The 24,509-nt window shown below is 46.0% G+C and overlaps 1 protein-coding gene across 4 annotated transcripts in view; it reads left to right on the forward strand.

The window, feature by feature from the left end:
- Window positions 1-24,509, forward strand: part of GATAD2A (GATA zinc finger domain containing 2A) — a 107,608-nt gene that overhangs the window by 3,749 nt on the left and 79,350 nt on the right. Inside the window, exon 1 of one of the 4 annotated variants that reach the window (XM_045990962.1) lies at window positions 10,474-10,784. The exons of 2 other annotated variants lie outside the window; for them this stretch is intronic. The gene's annotated coding sequence lies outside the window, so the exon portion shown is untranslated. Of the gene's footprint in view, window positions 1-10,473; window positions 10,785-24,509 lie in introns of those variants that run through there. One more of the 4 variants, XM_045990957.1, reaches the window with a different exon arrangement.

Here is a 24,509-nt window from a genome sequence, read left to right on the forward strand (position 1 = left end):
TGGGAAAGTGATGTACAAAGGCATTTGATGTCCCATAATAATAGTGCATTGAGAGGGCCAGTGTGTGACTTAGCCCATGAGGAGATCAGAGTTCACCTTGAGCTCCCAAGATCTAGAGAGCTGTAGAAGATGCTAACTCAGCCTCTGGAGGTAGGGGTGGAGATAGGGGGCTAACGTGGGCAGGACACCCTTTGTTATTGTTGTTGAGAGGATTCTTTTTTAGCCATTAGTGAAAGCCCTAAAATCATGGCCAGTGAGTTGGGTCTAACCTTTTCACTTACTAGTGTGGTGACAGATGGCAGTTGCCTCTAATATCTAAAACCCAGGGGGAAATAGTGGGTGAAAATCTGAACTAGGCCTCCACTGGGCTACTCCCAGGTTTGAAGGATTCCTCCCCACCTTTGAAATTATACCCTGTCCCTCCCTCTTTCCTTCCGTCTGCCTGCCTGTCTCTGTCTCTGTCTGTCTGTGTCTCTCTCAACTTTGCTATTGAGGCAAAGAATCCACCAATCTTAAATTTCTCTTAATTCTTTAAAGGACAATTATTCCATTAAAGAAAAAGGAACAAAGTTTCATTATTTTTAAAATACAAAAAAATAAGGTAAATAACTTAAAAGGGATCACTATCCCTTTTGAAAGTATGCTGCGTTTTTTGTGTGCCACAGACATCACTTTGGTGGATGGTGGCGCCACCATCAAGTCTCTTTTATCTAACAGGAAGTTTTTTTTTTAAACTTTTTTTTTAAAATTGAAAGATCCTTACAGCAATAAAAACCCTTGGATAGTTAGAAATGATATTGATCTAGGTACATTTATTAGATGTAATGTAACATGGTTATCCGTCGGTGAGGAGCTCTAAAAGGCATGTGGGTCCCAACACTGCTCAGCTTCTAACTCTGGACGATCAACTGTTGATTTATATAACTGAAATAGCTAGGGAAGTCAGGGTTTCCTTCCTGTTGGAGACAGCACTGGGGGCATTAAATCCCTGTGGATCTTGATGATAAGAAAGAACCTGACCTCTTTTGGAATTGAGAAATAACTACTGTATGAAGTCGTTCCATCCAAATGAATGGAAGATGTTATTTTTAATTTCTAGTATTAATTTTGGCTTTATCCTCTCTGCAGCCTGGCTACCTTTGTTTATAGTGGTTTGTTGTCCGAATAAAAATTTATCACTTCAGGGGTGCCTGGGTGGCTCAGTTGGTTAAGCATCTGCCTTTGGCTCAGGGTATGATCCCAGGGTTCTGGGATCAAGACCCATGCCTGGCTCCCAGCTCCGTGGGAGCCTACTTCTCCCTTTCCTCCCAGCTTGTGCTTCTTCTCACTATCTCTGTCACTATCTGTCTCTCTGTCTCTCAGATAAATAAATAAATAAATAAATAAAAATAAAGTCTTTAAAAAAAAAGAATTTATCCCTTCAAACTGGCTTATAAGGGACAGTTTGAGCACTCAACTAGGTTTTCCTGTATGGCCATAACGTAGGGCATTTTTCTCTTTTCTTAGTTTAACTTAAATTGGATTGAAAAATAGTGTTAAGTATTTTGACTCATTTAACTTCTTCTTACACCAGCAAATAATCCAGCAACAAATGTTTGTGTACCTACAGTGCACAATGCTGAGTTCTGTGGGCCTAGCAGTGAGGAGGATGGATGAAGTCAGCTTGCTTGCCTTCTTTCTTTCTTTTTAAGATTTTATTTATTTATTTGACAGACAGAAATCTCAAGTAGGTGGAGAGGCAGGCAGAGAGAGAGAGAGAGAGAGAGGAGGAAACAGGCTCCCCAATGAGCAGAGAGCCCGATGTGGGGCTTGATCCCAGGACTTTGGAATCATGACCCGAGCCAAAGGCAGAGGCTTTAACCCACTGAGCCACCCAGGCACCCCTCATTTTTTTTTTTAAAGATTTTATTTATTTATTTGACAGAGAGAGACACAGCGAGAGAGGGAACACAAGTAGGAGGAGTGTGAGAGGGAGAAGCAGGCTTCCCATGGAGCAGGGTGCCCCATGCAGGGCTCAATCCCAGGACTCTGGGATCATGACCTGAGCCGAGGTCAGATGCTTAACAACTGAGCCACTGAGGCACCCCTGAAGTCGGCTTTCAAGGTGCATACATCCCAGTCACAGACAAGAAAACAAACTATGGAATGGATGACTATTGGAGGACTTCTTTGGGACTATCCTTGGATGTTGGGAACTTGGAGTGGAGTATCTTGGAGGGTTAGAAGTGAAACCTCACTATCCCTCTGATTTCCTCACTGGGTTACTTGCTTCTGTTTCTTCCCTCTAAAAGGAAGTAGGATTTTGGCATTTTCCTGGTTGATTATTGGCTTTTGGCTCTAGTTGATCCAGAATGATTGTGACTGTAATCTTAGAGACACAAGAGAGAATCTGGGATGGTCACTGCCAGAAGCATTTTCAGCTTTGCTCTTGAAGTCAGTGGCAGTGTGTTTTTGGAATCCTGTGGCGTTTCTTCATGGCAGTGCATATAACGCAAAGAGATAAACAGCTCTAAAAGCCCTTTACACCTTGTTTGAAATCTTAAAAACAAATTCAGACAAGTGGAGTGCTTGGCTGTTGTTTATAGCCTAGGAAAGAAAAGTGAGATTTCAAATAGATTGCTTTCTTGTGTATTAGTAGGTTCTTGGCACACCGTTCCGTCTGGCCTAGGGTTCTCCCTTATATTGGGACTGGGAAAGCACTATTTTGACTTTGCTATGTTGTGGTCAGATTTGGTGTGAGTCCACAGAGATCAATTATGTGACAGGTGCTTTTCTTAAGGGTATTTGTGAGGGGTGGAGCCAGAGAGCAGGGGTCGGTATTCATTCAGGATACAGGCTCCAAGGGGAAGAGGGAAATTACAAGGAGAGTTTCTAGTAGTCTATCTTTCTTTCCTTCAACCAAAATACTGACTAGGAGGTGAAGAGGCAGGCTCTGGCCGGAAGTGGGCGTGGACAAGTAATGCAACTGTGCACATGATCAGGCTCCCACCTCTGGCTCTGCTGCCCTTGGGAAGTGGATGCTTGCTCCCTCCTCACTTCCTGTTCCTTACCCTCCACCTCCAGTGGAGTTCCTGGGCCCCAGTTTGAGCATGGAAAACAAGTTCAGATCCTCACTTTTTCCTGGTCAGCTGCTTTTTCAGAGCTGGAAACCGCCAGGGGACTTGTACTTGGCAGTTCTGGGGGTTCACCTAGTGTACCCACAAACTTAGGATTGTCTGGCAGGGTAGACAACAGGATGGTTTCCTGTTGCATAACCACAGGAGCTTGCCTACAGAGGGCTGCTCTGGAGATGTATGTAGAATTCAAGGAAGCAGACATTAGAAGGTCCTTCTGCAAAAGTATGCTCCTGAAGAATGGTTTACCGTTACTTGTCTTCATTATCTTAGAACAGTACCCTCTATGGAGTAGAAGCTTCCGAGTTAGAAAGACTTGGGTTTGTATCCAGATTCTGCCACTTGCTGGCTCTGTGACCTCAGGAAAGTGGCTTTATTGCAAATGGCCTAACTTCTTTGAGTCTCAGTTTTTCATTTGTGAGGTGGGGATGATAAGAATGAAGCAGGTGGCCAGATTGTTGTAGGTGTCCAATAAAGGTAGTCGTTACGGAATCATATAAAAGCTTACTGGCCCTGTTAAGATTGGCACCCAAGTTTGGATAGCTACCTATGGCAGTTTATACTGTCTGAGAGCAAACCAGTCCATGTTGGGGCCACAAGCTGGGTGTAACTGAGGACTGAAGATCTAGAGGTTCCCAGATTGGCTCATTTTTCCCATTGAGTTTCCTCAGTTCATTGTGGCTTTACGCTGCTGTGCATCGCCTTTGTATATTTATTATATGGACTTGCAGTGTCCCCCGAAGCATGGATAGGGTAACTGGGAAAATTGCCCAAATTGGAGGGTGAGTAAAGGGGGGCAATAGGGAGAGCTACTTGTTAGGGCTAGGCATTCTGGGGATTGGAATAACATGGGCCAGGGCAGGGACCTGGAGGTGAAAAGCAACCTGGTGAGTTCTCTTGACCTGAGGAGGTTATGAACATCTGAAAATCAGAGTTTGAACTGAGAACCTTTGGCAAGAAAAGTCCAGTTACCTTCAAAGGTAGGAAGTTTTATAAAATGTGCCACAGTAGGATTCAAAATTGAACTCAGATTAAAATAATATTTATTTATTTTTATTTTTTTTTAAAGATTTTATTTATTTATTTGACAGACGGAGATAACAGGCAGGCAGAGAGGCAGGCAGAGAAATACCAAGGGAAGCAGGCTCCCTGCGGAGCAGAGAGCCCTATGCGATGCCGGGCTAGATCCCAGGGTCCTGGGATCACGACCTGAGCCAAAGGCAGAGGCTTTAACCCACTGAGCCACCCAGGCACCCCTAAAATAATATTTAAATTGAACTCTTAGTAAGCATTTTCGATCAGAAATATCAATGATGTCTAATGAAATCAGACCAAACCTGGATAAATAAAATCTTTAAAAAAGAGAGAGAGAGAACAAATTTGGGCAGACTGCTTCTCAGTTTTTTTTTCTTTGAGAATTGTTATCATCTTTTTTAAAAGATCTTATTTAGGGGCAATTGGGTGGCTCAGTGGGTTAAAGCCTCTCCCTTCGGCTCAGGTCATGGTCTCAGGGTCCTGGGATTGAGCCCCGCTTTGGGCTCTCTGGTCTGTGGGGAGCCTACTTCTTCCTCTCTCCCTGCCTGTCTCTCTGAATACTTGTAATCTCTGTCTGTCGAATAAATAAATAAAATCTTAAAAAAAAATCTTATTTATTTATGACAGAGACAGATAGTGAGAGAGGGAATACAAGAATGCAGGATCTGGAGAGGGAGAAACAGGCTGCCTGCTGAGCAGGGAGCCTGATATGGGGCTTGATCCCAGGACACTGGGATCATGACCTGAGCTGAAGGCAGATGCTTAATGACTGAGCTACCCAGGTGTCCCGAGAATTGTTAACATTTAAGCTGGTCTAAAATCCTTAACACAGCAAAATAAGTTCTTTTTTTTTTTTTAAGTTTATTTTATTTTATTTATTTATGTGACCGAGAGAGAGAGATCACAAGTAGGCAGAGAGTGAGGGGGAAGCAGGCTCCCCGTGAGCAGAGGGCCTGATGTGAGGCTCCACTCCAGGACCCTGAGATCATGACCTGAGCCTAAGGCAGAGGCTTAACCCACTGAGCCACCCAGGCACCCCTTTATTTTATTTTTTAAAAGGTTTTTATTTAGGGGCACCGAGCCAAGCTGAAGGCTGATGTTCAACCGATGACCCACCGGTTGACCCACCGATTGACCTACCCAGGTGACCCAAAATTTATTTTTATTTTAAAGATTTATTTAAGAGAGATCGAGGGAGCACATGTGCACAGGGGGAGGGGCAGAGGGAAAGGGAGGCAAATAGACTCCCCACTGAGCAGGGAACCTGCCCAGAGCTCAATCCTAGGACTCTGAGATCATGACGTATGCTTAACTGACTGAGCCACCCAGGCACCCCCTACCCACTCTGTCTTTTATAGGAAATGCTAGGCACCAGGAGAGGAGAGTGGGGTGCCCATCCTATCAGGAATGCTTTTGGGAAGAATATTTTTCCTCCTTCCTTTGTCAAGTTGCAATATCTGCTATTTAACAACCAGGGAGCGGGGTGTGAATTGGATATCAAGTTTTTAGAACATATTAAAACATATTCATGTCTAAATCATGGATGTTTATTAACAGATCATTGTTGTGACTAGCACTTTCTTTGTTAAGTAGGTTTGAATAGGTTGATCTTCAGACTTAAGACTGACATACAGCTTTTTTATTCTTTTTCCTTGTAGCTTTCTGATTTTTTTCCTTTTAATTTTTTTTTTAAGATTTTATTTATTTATTTGACAGACAGAGATCACAAGTAGACAGAGAGGCAAGCAGAGAGAGGGGGAAGCAGGCTCCCTGCTGAGCAGAGAGCCTGACATGGAGCTCTATCCCAGGACCCTGAGATCATGACCCGAGCCGAAGGCAGAAGCCTAATCCACTGAGCCACCCAGGCACCCCTCCTTTTAATTTTTTAATTCATAGAAAATAGTTCACTTACTGACTTGTCAAAGACTTAAAATTGATCTACATCAGGTGAGCATTGTTTTTTGTAAGCCATGTATAGGTACAAAAGATACTCTTTGCCAACTGGTGACACATGCAGATGAGGACAGTGGGAGATACATACCTCCAGGTTCATAGTGATACATCTAGCCGTTTGTATTTAACCCTTCAGGGGAGCACATGTGCTCAGAACTCCATAGTAGTGGGACTTCCTCAGGGCCACACAGAGACTAAGTACAGATGGAGCCTGAACTCCATGTTGCCCAGACACTAAGTATACAGAACTGTGGTTGGATACGACGCTCAAAACAAACAAACAACAAACAAACATGCTGACAAAGTGGCCCGTCTCTACAGAGCTGTGTTTCAGAGAGCTTTTCAGTGTATATACAACAGGGACCGGTCAAAGGGGTGCAGATCTGCTTCCCACAAACTCCTAATCTCCCACAAACTCCTAAGAATGCTGTGATTTTAAAAATGACATTTGTTTTAGAAGGAGTAATGCACTGGGAGTATTGTATTTTTCATAAAGTACCACTGTAATAGTCCTTTTAACTATTTTCTTATCTTTGAAAAAGGTACTAAAAATATCAAAGTACTAAAATAATATTAACAGAAATGAATCTCTTCTTTCTCTTTTCTGACCAATTACATTGTAATGTCACTATGTGAGTGTGAATTTGGGGTGAAATTAGAAACTTTAAAACACTCCTCCGTTAGAGATTGTAGTTATGATTGTCCCTGAACTCAGTGAAAACAGTTTTAGACCTTTGAGCTCTAAAAATGCACATTATGAAGGCATCTAGGTGACTTAGTTGGTTAAGCATCTGATTCATGATTTTTTTTATATTTTATTTATTTATTTGAGAGAAAGAGACAGTGAGAGAGAGCATGAGTGAGGAGAAGGTCAGAGGGAGAAGCAGACTCCCAGTGAGCTGGGAGCCTGATGCCCCTCGATCCCGGGACTCCAGGATCTTGTTCTGAGCTGAAGGCCGTCGTTCAACCATCACGATTTTGGTTCAGGTTATGATCTCAGGGTCTTGAGATCCAGCCCTGTGTTGGGTATCATGCTGAGTGTGGAGCCTGTTTAAGATTCTCTCTTTTTTCCTCTCCCCTGCCACCCTACCCCATGCACTCTCTGTCTCTCAAAATAAATAAATATTTAAAAAAATAACAAAAATGCAAAGTGTGGAAAGCAGTCAGTGCTCTTTTTCATAAAAGTTTACTTTTAAAAAGATTTGGTACACTTTTGAATGAACCACCTGTTTATTCTTTAGAGACCTCAGAAAACAAGTGGGAGCCTAGTGTCACTGATAGCAGTAATCTCAAAATTGGTTAAAGTCTACAGAACTAGGTCTGCTTAGCCTTTGAATTTAAGTAAGTAGATGACAGTTCATTCTGTGTTTTGAAAAATGCACCTAGAAAGTTTAAAGGATAATGAATCCATCCCTTTTTAGCCATCTCTGCCCCCAAAGCCCCACACTCCAGGTGTGGCCAGCTCTGGCCTTTGCCTCTGCTGTTCTAGGTGCCTGGGATATTCATCTGTTAAGAACTGGCTTAAATGTCACATCCACAAAGATTTCCCAGACTCCTCCCCAGGCAGGGGAGCAGCCTCTTCCTCTGTGATTCCTGTCTTTCCTATGAATGCATTTTCTGCTTAGAAATCATACTGTCTTTCGTGCCACCAGCCTGTGAACTTCTGGAGATGGTGCCTGCAGGTTCCTCAGCTTGCAAAACCCTTGGGATGAGTTGTCTCTTAGATAGTTCTTGTCCATCAGTGTTTATCACATAAAACATCTTGAATCTTATCTGCCAGAAACTTTAAAGAAATCTCCTGATTAAAAACAAAGAAGTACAGTACCTTAAACATGCAGTAGGTGATGCTACTCCTTTTCAGTTTCATGCTAATATGGAGCCTTTGACCAATTTTCTGCTATAAAAGAGGCCATGAACATGGAATTCAGCCCCATTTTTTTTTTCTTTAGTCTCTCTGTTGTGCAGGAACAGGCTCAGATGCTATTTAGAAGTTTATCTAACACTATGTTAGAAAGATAATTAGAATATTTTTGCAGTGGTTAGGGTGGAAGGAGGCCTGGCTATTATTAGCAAGGATCTGATCTTTGAAGGATATTAAGTTTAAAATGAATTTGGAAGGAAATTATGCTTAACTAAGTAACAGAAGTGTTTTTAAAGTATTACATTAACTGGTATCTGTAAGTATTAATTGCCTTGTTTTTAGGGCAGAGGGAAAGCTTAAAAAAAAACACCATGGTTTGAGCCTATTTGTCTTTTAATTAGTTTCTTCAGCTTTAGAATGGAATCTAAAGGTGATTGCATCATATTTCGTAATCAGCCAGGTGAACTATTTGCTGTTTAGTCCAGTACTAGACACTGAGGTAGCAAGGTTTCTCGTCTGAGCAGCCTTAGCATTCGCCTGCCTGAGCTCCGGGGACCCCAAACAGGTCTGGATTTACTGTCACTTTTTCCATCTACACACCTGGCCTTCTCTTTCTATCACAGAAATAAACCCTGTAACTACTTCACCCTACCCCCACCCCTGCTTTCCCAGCTGGAGATGTTGGCACTGCCCTCCTGAGCAGCCCACCTGTCACCAGTGCACACCTCAGTCCACAGGGGTGTGCCATTAATATGTTGCAGCTGATGCCTCTCTCTTTAAAACAGGGTGGTTGTCACCTTGGTGACTCACCCAGGGCTTGCCAGTTCAGACTCTGGAATCTCTATGTCTATCTCAAGTCTTAGGTCTCCCACCTGACCACACATTGCTGTGTTTGTAGTTAATTAAGTTGGTGTTAATCAAGACCCAGGTGAGGAGCAGTGAGGTAATATTTTGCTTGTATTGCTTTAATATACATCATCTGATTAATAGTCCTAGAGTAAAGCAGTTTTCAAAATATAAAGCTGCCGGATTACAGTGAAAATATTGGATATTTGCTTTTAACCTGTCCTTGCACATGGGATCAGGGAGCCTCCTGCATTCCTTTACCAAGTCACCTGTTTGAGAATAAGACTGTTTTTGTTTGGTTTTTGAATTTGAACATTTGAAATTCTTTGTAGCAAAGCAAACTGCTGACAAAACTCGGTCAGGGAAGGCGTTTGGGGGTCAACAGTTTGCATTTTGTATCATTTTGTTTGAGGAATGCTTTGCTTTTGGCCCAGGGGAGTTGTGCCAGATGTTGCATTAAGCCGTTCTAAGATTTGGGGAGTGGGGTGAGGGGTGAAATCAAGGACAAAAAATTGCTGATTATGTGTGGAACTCAGCACGGAATTAAATTGGGCCTTTTTAAACTTATTGTTGGGGGGCACATAGCAGGAAAACAATTTTATACGTAAAAGTTGTTCTACATTGTTTTTCAGGTTTGAAGTAAAGACCAATGGTGGGTTGAAATTACATTGCATCTCTTTTAAAAGAAATGAAATAGAATAGTTAATATCAGAGTGCATTTCAGGTGGTTTAAGTATGTTTGGTGAAACTTTTGTTTCAGCTGTTTGAATGTGTATTAATATGTGTTATAAAACAAAAGACGCTAATCAGGAGTCTAGGAGTCCTATGAATTGTTTGAACTCTGGAATAAGAACATGGAAAGGGCCTTTTTTGGTGATTCTTCAAAACATAATCTTGATATTGAGAACTTTCTTGTTATGTTAGATATTTTGTTTTTTCCTTGAAATTGTGTTTCCCTTTATGTAGTTTAACACATCCAAAGCCCCATCCTTTCTCAGTTTAGACTGTTTCCCGTGTTTATTCCAAGTCACTGAAGAGGGAAAGGTAGATTTGCTGTCCGGGGCGAGGGTAGCGGGGGTGGGGGGGGGGCGTTCACTTCCCAGAACATGGGGCGGGGGGGGGGGTTGCAGATTGGGAGGTAACTGGGAGAGGGGGAGCAGTCATCCTCAAGTGTCTAGAAGTGGGTGGGTCTGGAGCTTACTCTGTAGAACTCTTTTTATTGCACAGACGTGATGGTTTAGCCGATACCTGGGAGCGGAGCTTCTGTGTGACGACCCCCACGGGGGTGGCATTTTAACATCCTTTGCAGAAGCCGCTGAGTTGCTCCAGGTCTTGTAGCTAAGCTGGAGCGAGGTCAGTAGTGAGCGCGTCGTGAGTCAGCCCTGGGCGCGGTCCGCCAGGCTCTGCCTCCGGTGAGCTGGCGACGACCCCTCGGCCCTGTGGAAGGCACTGGGATTCCGCGGGGAGGGAGCCCGCCCGAACCCGCGTGGGAAACCCAACGGGCGGAGCTGGGTGGCGCGTGGACCACAGTCCGGAGAGGCGGTGTTTCCGGGGCGGTGCCGGCCTCCCTTGCCCCGCCCTCGCCGCACACTCGTCCCGCCCCCACAATAAGGCCCCGCCCCTCGGCCGTCTGTCCCCGCCCAGCCGGGCGCGGGCGGGCGGCGTCGCCTTTAAGAGCTCCCCGGTGTTTTGGGGGCCGCGGGCCGGGCGCGCTGACCTGGTGCGCATGTCCCGGGCGGTGACGCCGGCGCCGGGCTCCATGTGTGCGGCCGAGGGGCGCATTATCTGGCCGGCGGCGCGGGCGGGCGGGCGGACCGGCGGAGCGAGCGCCGCGGGCCCGGGCGGCCCCACAGGCGGAGCGAGCGCGCGCGGCCCCGCGCCCCCGGCCCCTCCGCCGCCCGGCCCCGCAGGCGACCCCGACCCCACGGCCCCGCGAACCCGCGCGCTGCCCTAGGGCCCGGCCGGCCCGCGGCCCGGTAAGTTCTGGACCAAACTTGGCGGGGAGCAGGGGCCGGGGGGTGGGGTCCGGACTGGGATCGTGAGGTGGAGCCTGGAGCGGCGGGGGGTGGCGAGGGTCGGGCAGGGTCGGGGGTCAGTGGGCTCTGAGGAACCCCCGCGTGAGCCTGGAAAAGTGAGAGCGGGCGAGTGAGTTCTGTCTACTCCTTGTATTCTGGGAGCGTCTTCCTAGCGCTACCCTAGAAAGTTCCGCGCTCCGACGCCGCCCAGGCACGTGGGGGCCCGGGTAGGCGGGGGTCCCGGAAAGTCTCGGCGTCGCCCCCCTTCCTTCTGCGCTTCCTCCGGGGCCGGGGGAGGGGCTGGGCCTCCAGGGGTCGCTTCCGAGCGGCCGGGACGGGCGGGGGAGGGGGTGGCGGGCGGGCGGCACGTGGGCACGCGGGGCGGGGGGTCCCAGGCAAGGCGGGGCGGGGGTCCCGGGCCGGCCTGGCCGCTGCGCTGAACCCCGCGGCGGCGGCGACGGCGGCGGCGGAGGATCCCGTGTCAGAATAAGAGTCCCCGCGCGCCCACGCCTGCAGGGCCGGCCCTCTCCCTACTCGCGCCGGTACTGCCTGACCCCCGAGAGCCGCAGGACCCTTCCCCCCACTCTGGGCTCGAGTCCTTCATAGGGCAGTACACTTTGAATTTGCCTCCCGGTTTAGGCGGCGGCTGTATTGATTTTTTACCCCCACCTGGAATGGGTCGGCATCAGTGACTAGACAGCAGCAGCTGGCCTTTTAAAGGGATTATTGCCAAGAATCGGAATTGATCACTTCAACAAGGAAAGGCTTATGGGCAGGGCCCCAACCTAGAGCGTGATTGACACTTTGTGTGTGTGAACACACTGCGACCCAGAAATGAATGGGGAGCCCTCTCTCAGAAACTGAATGTCAACCCTTGGGTGTGCATTTCTGCCCTGCCCTGGGAACTTTGCGGGGGCTATTTAATTTTGTGTATTTGACCCATTGTTTTTAGCTGTGTAGTTCATCCTTATCTTGAGAGCTTTGGATTCTTTCGCTCAAAGTCCGGGTGAGTCACTTGAGCCTTTAATTTTTCTCTCTTCCTTACCCTTTTACTTCTTTCAGTTTTCTTGAGTACACAGTGCTTGTTAAGTGGTTCTGTGTCCATTTCGCACAGTGACACCTTCTGGTTGTGGCAGCACAGATAAACTGAGGGACAGGCAGCCTTCTGTGTAGTTGCTTCAGACTTGTACTGACTGTTCTTTGATGTTCTTTTTTTTTTTTTTCCTGGTAGTGGTTACAAGTTTTCTTTTAAGTTAGATGAGGTGAAATAATGTTTGCTGGCTCCAGATCAGGATGCTAAGATTAGTAGCATGTTACACCTGACAGCAAGCTGTGGAGGAGGGCAGGATAGACACCAGCCCTCAGATTAGAATGCCTGTTGTACACACACATCTTCCTTGCCCATAACACTCCAGTGTGGTGGAGGATATAATCCCCACATTACAGCTGAGGAAACTGAGGCTCCTGGAGGCCAGGCTGCTTGTCCAAGGCTGCTCAGTTGTAGAGGGGCAGAGCTTGGCTTGAGCCTGATGTTTGGGGCATCAGAGTCCAGGAGTGTTCCTGTTTGCAACCCACTGTGTGAACATTTCCTGGTGCCTCCTAAAACAGATCATTTACTTGTCCAGGCTCCAGGCTGCTTCTGCTGGGAGTAGGGGGGATGACCTGATAATTTAGGGACACCATTGTAGCCCTGTGTTGTCCTCAGAGAGCAGAGTTACCAGCTGGCCCTGAAGGATCCAGGCCACAGACTTGCCCCTTTGCATTTGCTTCCTCAGCTTCCAACTCCTAAAAGTTGGCCTTTTTCTTTTATCTTTTTTTTAAAGATTTCATTTATTTATTTGACAGAGATCACAAGTAGTCAGAGCGGCAGGCAGAGAGTGGGGGGAAGCAGGCTCCCCGCCAAGCAGACAGCCTGATACAGGGCTCGATCCAGGACCCTGAGATAGTGACCTGAAGCAAAGGCAGAGGCCTAACCCACTGAGCCACCCAGGTGCCCCAAGTTGGCCTTTTTCTAGAGGAAGTAGTTTAGAGTGGAGATTTTGAGAGCAATTTGCAATAGATATTTTCCTCATGTAGTCCCCCATTCTTTGTCTTTCATCCCATATTCTTTCCCTAAAATTCTGAAGCTGATTTTTGCAGACTATGACCTCTCATCTTGGATGTGATGTAGAAATTGGGATGGGTCCTGTATTACCGATTTGGATGCATTGTTTTTTCCACTCAGATGACATTTTTTTAAAAATGTCAAGTCACCTCTATTAATGCAGTATCATTTGGCAAATCCTACAATCGTATATATTTTTTAAATTTTTAAATTTTTTCATTAACATATAATGTATTATTAGCATCAGGGGTACAGGTACAATCGTATATTTTGATAGCGAGTAAAGAAATAATGCTTCTCGTGGTAGGAAAAATCCTGGAAGGATTTGTACCAGAATGTCAACAAAATTTCTGGGTTAGGGTGAGGAGTGGGTTTTTTTTTCCCTTAAAGGTTTTTATATCTTTGTGTTTTATGATTATTTAAAAAATAAGAAATTGCTTCAAAAAGATATTTTTCATTATCATTATTTTTAAGTAATCTCTATATCTAATGTGGGGCTTGAACTCACAACTCTGAGATTGAGAGTTGCATGCTTTCTTCCAGCTGAGCCAGCCAGGTGCCCCAAAGAACATTATTTGAGTAATAAAATACAGTTTAAAGACTCCAGTTCTCAATTCTTCAGTAGCTCTCACTTGCTTTGCATCATGTATTTTGTGAATTCTGACATTGTGAGAAGTGATTTCTGGATATACTTACTCAATAAATATCGAAGTGTACACTGTGCCTCCGACACTGTGCTAGGAATCCCTGCTCAGTGGAGTTTACCATGAGATTAGTGGGAGAGAAATCATAATTAATCTCATAAACATGGGGAAACTTAAAAGGGTCAAGGAGAAAAGGATGCTGTGACCTGGTGAGCAAGACTCAAGGGGGCCTTTCTCCAGCTGGGATTGGAGGGCGTGTAGGAGCTAAGTAGGTAAAGAGAAATGGGAAGAGCATTTCTGATAGAGTGTCTAGGACTGAAGGAAGATTAGGGTGGTTGGAGCAGAGAGAGAGACAAATGCACAGAGACCTAAGAGGGTCTGGGATTTACTTTGAGAACAGTGGAACTGCTGTCGAAGAGGACAAGACAGGGACCCATGTGATGGAATTCACAGCCAGGACCACCTTGGGCCTTAGATAGCAGACCACTGAAGGATGCTTCTGAAGGGCACAAGTAGGAAATAGTGAAGCCATTCTGAAACATTGGCTGGCTTTCTTTCTTTGAACAATCCTACATTTATTTTTTATTTTTATTTTTTTAAAGATTTTTTTTTTTAATCTATTTGACAGATCTCAAGTAGGCAGAGAGGCAGGCAGAGAGAGAGGGGGAAGCAGGCTGTCCACCGAGCAGAGAGCCCGATGTGGGGCTGGAGTCCAGGACCCTGAGATCACAGCAGCCAAAGGCAGAGGCTTAACTCACTGAGCCACCCGGGTGCCCCCCTACATTTATTTTCTTTATTTTTTTCTTTCTTTATTATTTTTAAAAAGATTTTATTTATTTGAGAGAGAGTGTGCATGCACGAGGGAGAGCATGAGTGGGGGAGAAGCAGAGGGAGAGGGGGAAGCAGGGAGCCCAAAATGGGGCCTGATCCCACGACCCTGGGGTCATGACCAGAGCTGAAGGCAGATATTTAACTGACTGAGCCACCCAGGTGCCCGTTTTCTTCATTTTTTTAAAGTAACTTCTACCCCGCCCAACACGGGGTTTCAACTTAACGACCCAGAGACCAAGAGTCACGTATCCTACCAGCTGAGCCAGCCGGTGCCCCAAATACTGGCATTTTCTTTTTCTTTACTTTTTTTAAAAAAGGATTTTATTTATTTATTTATTTATTTATTTATTTGAGAGCTCAAGAGAACAAGTGGAAGGGAGGGGCAGAGGCAGACTTCCTGCTGAGCCGAGGGCCTGTTGGGGACTCCATCCCAGGGGATCCCGGGACCCTGGGATTGGAATCTGAGCTGAAGGCAGATGCTCAACCAACTGAGCCACCCAGGAACCCCAAATGCTGGCATTTTCTGATACTTGTTCTCTTAGGGAAAAATTAAGAATGACCATCAGAGTCTTGGATATGTCACTTCCCCACAGAGACCAAAAATGTAACGCCTTACCAATGAGTTCAGTTAAGGACTGTCAGTGTGCTAATCTCCAAAACCATGGGCAACTCAAATGCTTGTCTGGAGATCTACCTGCTTGGACTTGTGATGTTTCTGTGCCATTAGATGGAATGAACAAGGCTATTTTCTCTAGACTTTTTCTCCCCCTGATAATTGAGTTAATTTTTGCTCATTGTAGAAAACTGGGAAGATTATGAAACAGGTGATTAGGTGAGGTCTTTATGAGCAGTCATCCTAGGGTAATAGAGCATCTCTGGGATTTCCTTTTAACAGTTGTTGGGTTGGGAAGTGTGGCAAAACTGGAAGAACAAGTTGGTACTGTCATAGTTTGAGGCTCACAGAACTGTATTGCCTGCTAAGTGTGGTTGGTTGGTAGAATGGATGCTCTTTTTTTTTTTTTTTTTTTTTTTTTAAGATTTTTATTTATTTATTTGACAGACAGAAATCACAGTAGGCAAAGCAGCAGGCAGAGAGAAAGAGAGAGGAAGAAGCAGGCTCCCTGCCGAGCAGAGAGCCCGATGCGGGGCTCGATCCCAGGACCCTGGGATCATGACCTGAGTCGAAGGCAGAGGCTTTAACCCACTGAGCCACCCAGGCGCCCCAGTAGAATGGATGCTCTTGAGTTACCTGAACTGTTTTAGAAGGTTAGACAGTCTGACTTCAGGTTGCTTTTCTTTTGGGTAAGATGTTCTAACTGTAGAAGACTGTATCTTGCATTGAATTAGAAGGCCACGGGTTAAGGTTGAGATAAAAGACGGGACCTGAAGTGGTGGCAGGGAAGTGGAAGTAGTGAGGCTGGTGTTCTTAGAAACAAAAGTACCAGCTGGGGACAGATCCTTCATACTTACAGATGCTGGCAAATGTGATCCAGGACTTTTTAGTCAAGAGGAATGTCAGACCATGGGCTTACTGCCCCTCCCCTCATTTTCTAGGCTGTATTTGTGACCTCTTTTTGTCTGATGAAAATGTAGGTTAGTCTTTTAGAAGACAAAGAAACTTACTCTAATTGAATACCTGCAGGTAGCCTTAGGAAGTGACTGGGAATACTCCAAAACCCTCCGAGGTGGCGGGTGGGGGGCGGGAGAAGGGCCCTTGCAGCTTCTCAGTGCACTGCACCCACTTTCTCTTGATCCTCAGAAGGGTTACGCTGTTTCTAGGTTAAGTTTGCCAGCGGCCTTGCCTTCTTGTTTCTTGGTTCCTTATATGAAAGGACTGAAGGCTTGATATCTGTCTGAGAATGAGACCAGCATCTGAGATAGAGTAGTGTCCTGGCAGGATATGGACAGTACCTACAAGTTGGAGTAGGAAATTGGAGTAAATTGGAGTAGGAGTTTTGGGGAACGTTTGAGACTGTACTACTTTGCGGTTGCTTGGCCTCAAAGATAGCTGGCTGCAGCTGGGGATTGAGGGGCGGGTAGGGGTGGTTGGAGAGGGTAGAAGCAGTGTGGGGTCGATGAGAAAGTCTCCACTTGTTGAAGGTTGAAGAATCTTTCAGCCTTCCCTCTTGCAGCTTTGTCCCCAGACGTGGCACGGCCTGACCTGCCCTGCTGAGCAGATTTTTGATTTGAATCTTCAGACTTAATTCAGCCTAAATGAGGTGATGCCTTTGAGCACACTTTAAAAGTGGCCAACCAGTTCCTTATCCAGGACTGCCTGCTGTTTGCTGAGTAAGAAGTGAGCCCCTGTGCCTATTCCCAGGCAGCAGGTCCCTGCAGTGGTGTCATGGACCAGCCCTGGCTTTGCCCCAGATTGTTAGGTGTAAGTTCCACTTGCCAATTCCTAGTGATGTGACGTTGCTGACTGAACCTTACCCTCTGTTTCCAGTTTCTAAAAAGGAGGTAATGTCTACCTTGAACAACTGAGTTGGAAGGCGATAATAAATTCAAGTGGCTTAGCACAGGGCCTAGTGTGTGTATATAGTTCAGTGAATGCTGTTACGATTAGAATGGATGAGACACTGCTTTGCTTCAGGTGTGGAACATCTCCACACTTGAGGACAAACTGTCACTGTATGCTGTGTGCCCCTTGGAGCCATAGCCTGTCTTCATGTTCTAGATGGAAGAAGCTGGAGTCCCCTACAGAGGGTGACACTTTCTAGGGCCACCTTGCTGATTATTCTACAACTGGGAGTGGGCTCCAGCCTTTATGAGTTCAGATTTTGTATGTTTTTTCCACTAGCCTGGGTACCTCTCTAGTGCTACAGGATAGCGGGGTTGGTGGGGCCCCACTAGGGGAAAGGAGATAACCCTTTTCCTAGGTTTGCTAAATCTTACATTCTGATAGTGCCTCCATGTGTAAGATGGGAAGGTATTTGCCAGGGATTCTTGCGTTTAAGAACCAGGAGGAGCCCCTAGCACTTTTGGCTTTATCCCTAAGTAGTCTCTGACCCAGGATGGGAAGTGAGTTGCCTCCTGATGGTGCATGTAGTGGCAAATGGGAGAGCCTGGGAATGAATCCTAGGCTCCTTCCAGACTTACAGCTCCCAGGCTGGCCTGGAAATTGGACAGATCAGGCTTTGCGCCTGAGTGGTTTACTGTTTTTCACCCTTGGGTGGGTTGCCTGGCTACCTGGCCTCAGCTTTCCTGTCCGTAGACAGGGAATGTATCTTTGATCTCCTAGAATGACTGTGAGGACAAATGAGAAATACTCCCAAGTAAGAGATATCCCAGCTCCTGACTCCTCCGTTCACCTCTAAGACAAAATTTTCCCTCCAGATGACAACTGCCTGGTGATCCCTGTAAGGTAGCACATCTCAGTTATCACACAGTGAAACACTCAGATTGAGGCTTTGGGTTTTCTCTATAACAAAATTCCACCATAGCCTTGCAATTTGGAGGTCTTTAGAGCTCATTGTAAGGAGATCTCACCTAAAAGGGTCATCAAATTATTTGGAAGGGAAGTGGAAAAAAAAAAAGAACCCTGTGGCTTTAAACCTGCATATAATCCCAGCATAACATTTCCTCTAATCCCAGTTGTCTGTGCAATTAGCCTTTGATTTAGTGGCTGTTAAACTATACTCCACGCATTCTTACCTTAGAGGCATCTGCTTGACATGACCTTGGAGGTGAGCAGGTTTCAGGCCAGTATTCTCTTCACTTGGTGGATTTTTGTGGTGGTGATAAGAGTTTTTAGTTTTATTGTCTGTTTTGGGCAGATTTACTTAGCAGGTTCTGAAAACTTTGCCGCTACAACCTTATTCACATCTGCAGAGGAAGCACATTTTTTTTTCCTGGTTGTTCAATGGTTTGGGGAAAGTAGGAGTGTAGCAAACTGAATTCTTTTTTTTTTTTTTTTAAAGATTTTATTTATTTATTTGACAGAGAGAGAGGTCACAAGCAGGCAGAGAGGCAGGCAGAGAGAGAGGAGGAAGCAGGCTCCCTGCAGAGCAGAGAGCCCGATGTGGGGCTCGATCCCAGGACCCTGAGATCATGACCTGAGCCGAAGGCAGCGGCTTAATCCACTGAGCCACCCAGGCGCCCCAGCAAACTGAATTCTTGGTTTGAAGGCATTGGTTGAATTGGTCAAGTCACTCCACACCTGTAATATTCTCAGGACTTGTGTATCATTGACAGAACATTGCCAGTTCAAATGATTAGACTTTATTTTTTTCATAAGACATTGTTAAAAAGATTTTATTTGACACAGTGAGCACACAAATAGAGTGGTAGATGGAGGGTGGGGGGAGATGCAGGCTCCCTGCTGAGCAGAGAGACCAATGTGATAAGGGGCTTCAGGCTCTATCCCAGGACTCTGGGATCATGACCTGAGCAGAAGCAGATGCTTAACTGGCTGAGCCACCTTGGTGTCCCTGAACTTCATTTTTTGTTGTGTCATGTGTTACTCTTCTGCATGTAAAAGGGTTTGCACCCGCCCCTTCAATGGCAGTGGTTTTTTTTTTTCAGAGAAGTCTGAATCCCCACCTTCCCTGGGATTCTCTTACACGCACTGGAACCTGGGAGATTTCCAGGTTTGATTAGACCTTCTTAGCAGTGTGTATGTGGGTTATCTGTCTCTTCCTTCTGCTTCCCAAACTTTGAAATTTCTCTTGTTGAGGCTTTTGTCTCTGGTGAAAGCCAGGGAGGAGGTGGAACCTCCGGTGTCAGTAGTAGGAGTTGCCTGGACTGCTTTTGAAGTTTTCTTGGGCAAAGATATTAATATACCCAGTTTGGATGGAAATGAAATTGAATCCTTGTAGTCAGTTTATGTTTATCAGACAGAGCATTAGAAATGTAACTGTGTTTGATCCTTGGGCCCCAGACAAGTTTAGGATTCACCTGGGACTACCTTGCTTCCAGCAACCCTCAGTTTGTTTCCTATAGTTAAGAGTCTTTTATGGTTTGTCTCCCTGTTTCTTATTTTATTTTTCCTTCCCTTCCTTTATGTTCATCAGTTTTGTTTCTTAGATTTCATCTATGAGTGAAATCATATGATATTTGTCTTTCTCTGACTTGTTTCACTTAGCGTAAAACCCTCTAGTTCCATCCACTGGTTTGGTCAGTTCTGTTTTGTTCTAGGTTCCTCCTTCCTAATTAGGAGGTCCACTGGCAGGTTTCCTTCCTCATGGCCTCATCTTTTTTGTTTGTTTGTTTATTTTAATTCAGTTAACAGTATGGTGTTATATTAGTTTCAGGTGTATAATATAGTAATTAAACGATTCCACACATCACATGATGCCATCAGGATAAGTGAAGGAGCCTCCTCTTTTTTGAATCCCGACATCATCATGGTGTCGGTAGTATAAGGATAGGACAGGACATAGGGAGGAAGAACTCAGGGCTGCTTCTGGAATCTCAGGGCTGCCTTAAAAAAAAAAACAAAAACATAACTACCAGTGTTTCCTCTTTTGGAATTGAGTGGGTGATGGCTTTCAATTTTAAGAGCATAAAACTCCTTTTCCCTTTAAAAAAAAAAAGTAATGGCACTTACTTGCAGTCCTTCAGGTGACATGTAGGTGACCATTTCAAGATCAAAACAAGCAACCATGGAAATAAGGTGGAATGGGCTAAATGTCAGTTGCTGAACTAGGCTTCAGTGGTTGGCTATGCTAGTCTGGGGCGGGGTGGGGGCGCTTGACACCCACCTAAGGGTGCTGGATGGTTCTAGAACAGCACAATCTGGTGCTGGAGTGGTCTTTAAACTTTATCACAGAACCGTTGAGAGGGATTAAACATATTATGTTTGGAAAAGAGAAGGTTGGGGGTGGGGGCCATGAGGGATTCTAGGAGGCCCATTGGTGAGTCACTATTTGACAGAGGCCTGTTCTACTCCTAGTGCCGGTAGGCACCCACTCACCCCCTCAGGGAGTATGGAATAGGGTTCTTTTTTCTAGAGAGATGATCAAGTGACCCTGCCACAATAGGCAGTGAAAGTGGTCAGAAAAGGGGCTTAGCATTGGGTGAGCATTTCAGATGTGTCCCCATCTTATGTGAAGGTTAAGATGGTGGGAGAGCTTGTCCACTCTGTCACCATGCTTTGTGGCTTAAGGGAAAAAGGAGACTTAAATTGCTTAGAAAAATTAAGGTAACTTTAATCTGTTTGACCAGACTTCTGAGTCTATGAACCACTTTTGGCTTTTTTTTTTTTTTTTTTTTTAAGTTAACCACTGACATTTAAGAGCTAAGCTGCTCTGATGGAGTGAAATGCTGTGTAGACTCCTCACCACCACACGGTGGAATAAACAGAGAAGATGCGTTGCTGGCTCTGAGCTTCTTTAGCAGGCTGGTTGGGATGGGTGACAATGTTGCAGAGATGTCTTTGCGGCCAGGTGGTCCTAGCTCCAGGTTGTGAATCGCCCGTATTATACTCCAGTACTCTGTACAAATGTAATTTTTGTTATATGCCATCTTGTTATGAACAGGATGGGACTTCTGATCTGTCTCCTTCCACTCTCCAGCACACTACTCTGAGAGGGGACTGTTTTCTTGGTCCCAAGAGGTCCATAGCTCTCGTGGAAAAGGTTGGTAATGTTGGACTAGACCATTTACAAGGAGTGTTCCCTTGCACTGGAGCATCCTGGATGGATGGAGTTGGCGGATAACCTTCCCAGACCTCAGCGTTTATGGAAAGTCATAGTGGGAAATAAGGTTTAAAAAAAAAATGCAGGTCGTTCCAGTTATTGTTGATGACTTTAAATGAAGATTGTTTATACTTCATCTGAAAAGCATGGAGAGCCCTCAGAGATTTGTGAGGAGAGTATGCACTTGAATTGAGCAGGGAAGCCAGTCAGGAAAAAGAGACATTGCTAAAAGGCAGGCATGAGCTAATATGGCCTTGAATTTGCCTGATGGGGAATAAAAAGCAAAGAACAGGTGCCAGAGACTCTGTGCAAGGAGATTGGGTGGGGATTAGCATGATATCAGGGGCTGAGAAAAAGTCATCTGTCCTTCAAAAACTGGGATCCCAGGGGACCTGGGTGGCTCAGTAGGTTAGGCATCTGCATTTGGCTTGGGTCATGGTCCTGGGATCCTGGGATCCAGTCCCACATCGGGCTCCCTGCTCAGTGGGGAGTCTGCTTCTTCCTCTGCCCCTCCCTCCTTACCCCCGACTTGTTCTCTCTCTCTCTCTCTCACAAAAATAAATACATGAAATCTTAAAAAAATTGGGGTCCCTTCCCTTTTCAGCCTATGTTATACCCTTGTGGTCTGCTGATGGTCTTTTCCTGTCCTCAAGGGTCTTACAGCCACATAAGGGGAGATAGGATAGGGTGCCCTGAGAGGGGGAAGAGTGGGTATGAGCATGTCTAAGAGGTGGTAGCAGCAGGGTGAGGACTGGAAGGTGACCCAGGCTCCAGGATTGTGGGTCTTTGCTTTCAGGGGTGCTGAATTTGAGCAAAGGTGAGGTGAACTGGGTCCTGGAGAAAGTGGTTCAAGGTAGTGTCTACTGCCTGGGAAAAAGTGGGTGTTGGTGAGACAGTCTGGCCTTTGGTGCTGGATGACTCCTCTTTGTTTTACCTGTCTGGGAGGGAGGGTTCAGTGAGTTGAGGTGTGAAGGCCCTCTGTGACTTCTTGAACCCTTTTGAATGCAAGAGGTATGTCTGTGAATTTGCCAGATTGTGGCCACCTCTGTTGTGGGGGGAAAGGTGCAGAACTTGATCTGTTCTTATGTTTCTTCCTCCCAAACTAATTGTGCTTTGTGTTAGAAGAAAACACAAAAAGCAGGTGAAAGGGACCATCACATAACTGGTACAGGTAGGAAAAGTTCTGCTCTGTTCTGAGAGTGAAGTGATGACAATGGATGGAACCTAGACAGACACAGCCCATAGCCTGAGGAATTGTAGCAATTAGAGGAATCAGGAAGAGGCTCGATATGATTCCAGTGTCCCAAGAGCTGGTTGGTAACCTGCATTTTCCAGATTCTGAGGATTTTCCAACTTGAGGTTTTGGACACTTTTCCAGAGAGACCCAGAGCAATTAAGGCACTTTTCTGAAACATTCACATGAATTATTTCAACACCTGCTCCTTCCTGGTTTGAGAAAGTTTCCTTGTTTCATGCATTGCTGAAATGTTTTCAAATCATGGCTCTTTGGGCAGAGTCCAGGGGAGAAGACAGGTGGGCATCCCACAGTGACAACACTAGCATTGAGAGGAGGGGAGGGCATGTAGTCGCAGGAAGGAAAGGGGCCTTGGGGATTTGGCATTTGGAAAGAAATGACTTGGGTTCCAGAGTAGCACCTGGTTGGTGATGTACAATATATGCTGATTTTGTCCTGATTTTGAGGGGAGGATGGGAGTGAGGAATCAGGCCAGTTAAGTGAGGGTAGCAGCCTGGTGCACCTTATACAGAGCTGGGAGGGCTGGCATGTGTTCTGGCCCCTGCACACCCCGGGAAGCCCTCCTTGTAAGGTCTGGGCTGTCCCTGAGCCCTGTGTCCTCTCTGCTGTGTCAGTGGCCAGGAGATCAATCTTCCCACTTGTTTGTGTCTGCTTCCCACTTGTTTGTGTCACACTTGTGAGCCCTGTGCTGTTCTTACGGAAAAAGGAGAGAAATCTGCTTGCTGAGGGATCCTGGTTTGCTCCTGTGATGCACTATAGAGTGGTTGGGTGTGTACATCTTATTAGGAGTGAAGATGAAAATTCGTTCTGGTTTGTGATCTAGGCTGGCAGTCGATTATGTCCTTTAAGCCCTTTGACTTGTACCTTGGCAGGTAAGGGCTCAGATATATGAGCTTCAACACCTCTTAGGGGTTTTGTGCCTTTTATTTTATTTTAAAGATTTTATTTATTTATTTGACAGAGATAACAGAGGCAGGCAGGGAGAGAGAGAGAGAGGGGAAAGCAGGCTCCCTGCCAAGCAGAGACCCTGAGATCATGACCTGAGCAGAAGGCAGAGGCTTTAACCCACTCAGCCACCCAGGCGCCCCGGTTTTGTGCCTTTTAAAGAAAGGGAGTCATTGAATTTGCTACATGGTCCACAGGATACAGCTTGTGCAGTTGAGGCTCACTCCTCCATGAAGTTTCTAGCAATTCAGCAAAGGGTTAAGTTAATGAGCTCTTAGAAGAGGAATTGCAGGTGTGCTGATCTTTGCTCTAGGAAAATTTCCCAGAACCTTGGGAAGGATCCAGCCTTAGGATGGTTTCGAAGTCTGACTGTCCCTGATGGTACAGTAGTTCAGATTTGAGCCTGAGCCTGGGAGATAGCTGGCTTGGGATTGGATCCCCATTTGACTTCTGTCAGTCTCCATTTTCTCACCTGTCAAATCTGGGCATCAGTGCCACCCTGTGTGAAGTGTGGGTAGTACCCACTTCAATGATAGTACCTCATGTGAAGGAGGAGTAATAATGGCAATACCCTCTGTGAAATGTGGTAACCCTGGAAGTTCCATGTGAAGTACCCCCTTGGCCGTATCCCTTGTGAAGTGGGTAGCATTGGCAGTACCTTGTTCGGTGGTTATAAGGATTAAATCAGACATGTAAAGTGCTGGCACCCTGCCTGATATCAAATAAAGAATTCAATAATTGTTAGCCACTGTTAGGCTTTTCTTTTCCTTGTTCAGTAACAAAATCTCTTGTTAACATGTTAAAGATGATTCTTTCAGTGTCCCAAAAGTTGTCCTCAGTGGGCTTTCTTGTAGAAGTTTGAAACTGTGTGCCTAATCGTCGCTTTCTCAGTGAAGAGTCAGGCCCTCACCTTCTTGCCCCACTGATGCTTGAGCACTCAGGAAGAGGCTTGGACCATGGGAACAGTAGAGCCCTTGCCTTGGCAGTGGTGTCACTGTGGTCTTGGGGACAGATCTGCAGGGCCTGGGTCTTAGGCTGCATCTTGATGCTGGATGGTTAGATAGGACCTAGGTCTTTGTGAGGCAGCTGGAGGCAGAGCAGGGCAGTGGGGTGGGCCTTCGAGGAGGCAGGAGGGTCTCCTGTGAGGCTGGCTCAGTAAAGGTTTAGTTGAGTGAACGCCACCACCCTCGCAGCTCTGCCCCTCTACACCTGTGCTGGCCTTGCAACCTCCCTTAGAGAGAGGGCAGATGGCCTGGGACCCTGGGCGAC

Source organism: Meles meles, chromosome 20 (assembly GCF_922984935.1).
Source record: "Meles meles chromosome 20, mMelMel3.1 paternal haplotype, whole genome shotgun sequence".
NCBI lineage: Eukaryota > Metazoa > Chordata > Mammalia > Carnivora > Mustelidae > Meles > Meles meles.